The sequence below is a fragment of the Phoca vitulina genome, unplaced genomic scaffold, assembly GCF_004348235.1.
Source record: "Phoca vitulina isolate PV1807 unplaced genomic scaffold, GSC_HSeal_1.0 scaffold11, whole genome shotgun sequence".
Classification (NCBI taxonomy): domain Eukaryota; kingdom Metazoa; phylum Chordata; class Mammalia; order Carnivora; family Phocidae; genus Phoca; species Phoca vitulina.
Window position 1 is genome coordinate 25,299,754 of NW_022589714.1, and position 5,196 is coordinate 25,304,949.

Sequence of the window (5,196 nt, forward strand, 5' to 3'; positions counted from 1 at the left end):
AAACGAGCAGACTAAAGATATTAATCAAAAAACAAGTTAAGATCTGTCACGAAAGAACAGGGCGTGGATGTAGAATCTGGTCTCAGTGAATTTAAAAGATAGTAAATAGAAATTATTTTTTATTATGTGATTTAATTTTATACTATTTCTCTATATTTTTAAGCAATATTATGAGTCAAATGTGAAATAAACTGAGCTGCACAAATGTTATTTAACCTAAAATTTATTATTTTTCTTACTGCCTTATAAAGATATAAAAGAAAAAGGAAAGTGTTTCAAAAACAGTTCTAGTTCCGTTGTGCAACATAATGCTTTGCCAATGCATGTTGAAGTATCAATGATATAAACGTAGATATTATTTTATTAAATTTTAGTTTTTCTTACTTTAAGTAACCTGCTTTTTTTTAAATTTTATTTTATTATGTTATGCTAATCACCATACATTACATCATTCGTTTTTGATGTAGTGTTCCATGATTCATTGTTTGTGTATAACACCCAGTGCTCCATGCAGAACGTGCCCTCTTTAATACCCATCACCAGGCTAACCCATCCTCCCACCCCCCTCCCCTCTAGAACCCTCAGTTTGTTTTTCAGAGTCCATCGTCTCTCATGGTTTGTCTTCCCCTCCGATTCCCCCCCTTGATTTTTCCCTTCCTACTATCTTCTTTTTTTTTTAACATATAATGTATTATTTGTACCTCCAAAACAAATAATACATTATATGTTAAAGTAACCTGCTTTTGATATTAAATATTTATTTCCAATATTATGTAACCAAAATTTAGCACGGATATGTCAAAAGTATCAGGTTTGTTAATAGATCATCTTTGAAATATTATGAATATTAGAACAGAATTTACATGATCATCCATAAAATTTCAATTTAGAACTTATTTTCCAGAGTGAACTGAGATGAAATGAAAGGGGAAAAGTCATAATATATGCTATCTGATATTCTTCTCTGATTTTAATGTCTTTAGAATTTTTCTCCTAAAAGTTGAGGAAAACTGACTCAGTTATTGTGAAATTTTGCTTTTATGTGAAGGGTTTTCTCTCTGTATGCATAATGTAACTTCCGTGATTATTAAATTACTAGTGTTTTTCTTATTAAATAAAAATATTTTAACCACTGAAATTTAAAAAAATTAAATCAGAAATGCTTCTCAAATTTATCATATACTGTCATGACTAAGTTAATAGTGAGTGTAAGTAAATATTTTCTCTTTTTAAAGCATATTTTTAATTTTCAGATAATTTTAGACTTACAGAAATTTGCAAAGATAGTAAAAATAGTACTTATATGATAGGTATGTGTTCTGGTAAGCGCTGTGAATTGTGCAAGACTGTTGAATCTCAGATCTGTACCTCTGAAACAAATAATGCAATATATGTTAAGAAAGAAAAAAAGAAGAAGAAGAATGTAGCAGGAGGGGAAGAATGAAGGGGGGGAAATCGGAGGGGGAGAAGAACCATGAGAGACAATGGACTCTGAAAAACAAACTGAGGGTTCTAGAGGGGAGGGGGTTGGGAGGATGGGTTAGCCTGGTGATGGGTATTGAGGAGGGCACGTTCTGCATGGAGCACTGGGTGTTATGCACAAACAATGAATCATGGAACACTATATCTAAAACTAATGATGTAATGTATGGGGATTAACATAACAATAAAAAAATTAAAAAAAAAATAGTACTTATATACCAGTTTTTTATTTTTATTTTAACATGTTACACTACTGTGGTACATTTGTCAGAACTAAGAAAGAATACTGGTATATTATTATTAAATAAACTCCAGACTTTGGATTTCACCAGTTTTTCCACTAATGTCCCCTCTCTTTTCCAAGATTCAATTCAAGGCACCCTAGTGCATTTAACTGTTAGGTCTCCCTACTCTCCTCTGGTCTCTGACGTTTTCTCAGTCTTACCTTGATTTTCAAGTCTTCAGCAGTTTTGAGTCCCATCCATGTGTCCTGGGGAATTTCCCCCAATCTGGGTTTGTCTGATGTTTTTCTTATGTTTAACATGGGGTTATAGGTTTTGGGGAAAGAATAACAGAGAGGTGAAATATTTTTCTTGTCATATCACATTGAGGGTATATGCTATCCACATGATATCACTGACAATGCTAAGCTTGGTTAAGGTAGTGTTTGCTAGGTTTCTCCACTATAAAGCTACTGTTTTTCCCTTTCCCTACTCAACTCTTTGAAAGCGAGTCATTAAGTCCAGCTCACCTTCCTGAAGGGAGTATATTTATTTGCATGATTTTGAATTCCTTTGTAAGAAAGATTTGTATTTTCTTCCTTATTTATTTATCCAATGTAAATATTTTAACTTGATGGCAAAATTTTTTCTTTAGGTAATGTCTTATACAATATATTAACTTTAGAATATTACATGATGTATCAGTTAGGGTTCTCCAGAGAAACAGACCAATAGGAAATTATATACATATATGTATATGTATACACATACCCATACAACTTACATGTACATATACATATACATTGTGAGAGAGAGAGAGTGTTAATTCAAGGAATTGGCTCATGTAATTATGGGGGCTGACAATCTGAAATAAGGCAGACCAGCAAGCTGGAAGTTCTTGGGTAGAAGTTGATGCTATAAGCCTGAGGCAGAATTTCATCTTTGGGAAACTTTAGTTGTTGCTTTTAAAGTTTGTTCTCTGTATCTATGAATTTGTTCCTGCTTTGTTTTCTTTGTTCATTTGTTTTTTAGATTCCACATATAAGTAAAATCATATGGTATTCGTCTTTCTCTGACTTATTTCACTTAGCAAGGTACCCTCTAGTTCCATCCATGTTGTGGCAATTGGCAAAGTTTTTTTTCATAGCTGAATAATTTTTCATCAATATATTTTCCATTCACTCATTGATGAACACTTAGGTTGCTTCCATATCTTAGCTATTGTAAATAATGCTGCAGTGAACATGGGGGGTGCATACATCTTTTTGAATTAGTGTTTTTGTTTTTCCCTGATAAATACAGAGAAATGGAATTGCATGGATTGTATGGTAGTTCTACTTTTAATTTTTTGAGGAACATTAGATTAAGACATCTGTGGTCTCATCTTTGTGGAACTGATAAGGTCTGAGGCTGGAGAAGGCCTGAAATGGCAAAGGCCATAAAAACAAAATGGAGGTGAGATTGATAGAGGAAAGGAGAGGACCATTTTATTTTTAAGTAAGCTTTATGCCCACTATGGGGCTTGAACTCATAACCCCAAGATCAAGAGTCTCATGCTCTACCAATTGAGCCATCCAGGCACCCCAGAAGAGGGCAATTTTAGATTGAGGCAATAGAATGGGCAGAAGAGAACTGGTTCTGGCAGGTCCAACAAATAGTAAAGTCATTAACCTTCATTAGCAGAGAGACAGAAATCAGCTTAGTTCATGAGAGAGCTTCAAATTTTATCCAATGGGATAGAATTAAATTCAAACACCTGAAAAAAATATGCTAGGTCCTTGATGAGGAGATAAAGAAATGAAATGGTAGGGCACCTGGGTGGCTCAGTCATTAAGCATCTGCCTTCAGCTCAGGTCATGATCCCAGGGTGCTGGGATCGAGCCCGCATCGGGCTTCTTGCTCCGCGGGAAGCCGGCTTCTCCCTTTCCATCTCCCCCTGCTTGTGTTCCCTCTCTAGCTGTCTCTCTCTGTCAAATAAATAAATAAAATCTTAAAAAAAAAAAAAAGAAATGAAATGGTGTTTCTTAAATATGCTTCAGGTGAGAGTGAAGAGACCATAGTGGCAAAAATCTAGAGGCAGAAAAATTGGCAGAAACATATAGTAATCCAACTGATATTGTAGCCTAGGCTGGTAATTGCCAAAATAAAGCTAAAAATGATTCAGAAAATATTGTTGTGGGAACATCAGGAAAACCGAATACCTAAATTGATACTGGATGGAAAGATGTACAGGCAGGATGCAATAAGATAGAATAAAAAATAATTGCAAGAGTTTGAGGATGATGGACCTGGAGATTGACAGTCTTTATGGAATCATATGCTTTTGTAGGAGAAGATCAAAAAATAGTACTTACAGTCACAGTGTTGAATGCTAGAAAATTGCTCAAGTTCTCAGGAAATAAAATGGTATTCAAAGATAATTTCATAGTACTTTATTTTTTAAATTAAAATTCTAGGGACATACACATTGAAATGTGGAAATTATTTCAGGTTGTGTTGCATTTAAATGCACTTAATTTGTGTAAATCACTTGTGTATTCAAATAGTTGACCTTTTGTGACTAGATCAATAGTCTCAAGGTGATCTTTAAATATCAGCCTCACTTTTTGAATATCAACTTTTAGCTTTCCAATCAACTTAAATTTTTTAACTATTAGAAAATTAATCTAAGAAAATAAAAACATGTTGTATCTTGCTTTCTGCCGTTTACATATTTTTTGTGCTGAACTTGGGTTTTGATACTGTCCCCAATGTCTTACCTTGACCTGTGAATACAGGTAGAATCCAACTTTTACGTATCTGATTAATAGATGAATACATCAACATGGATTCACTCATTTTACGCTCACCAGGACTGTTCTACCATTTCTAATCTGGAACCCTGTAGAAATTTTCCTTTTTATCACTTGCCATTCACTAGTGTGTTACTCATTGAGCACAAAAGTGCTAACACTATTAACCCAGCAGTAACACAACACCTTGAGAGATTATATTCTAGTGGGTAGGAACTGACAATAAGTAAGTAAGTGAGTAAGTAAGGATATTAATGAATGAATCTATGAATGATGCAATTTCTGATTATGGAAGTTGCTATGAAGAAAATAATTATGGTATTGTGGTAGAGAAATATGTGGAAAGGAAAGCCAACATTAGATAAAGTGGTCAGCAAAGACCTTTCTGAAGGCATGACTTTGAGACAAGTCCTAAAGAATAAAAGAGCTAACCACTCTATGAGCCAAGTGAGAGTGTCCCAGGTAGGGGAAATAAGAATTAAAAGCTAAAACTATAAAACTCTTAGGAGAAAGCATAGGCATAAATCTGCATGATCTTGGACTTGGCAAAGGATTTCTAAACATAACATCGCAAGTATAAGCAACAAATGAAAAGAAATAGATAAACTGGACATCAACAAAATTAAAGCTACTTTGCTTCAAAGGGCACCATTAAAACTTTCAAAATACAACATAGAGAATGGGAGAAAATTTTTGCAAAT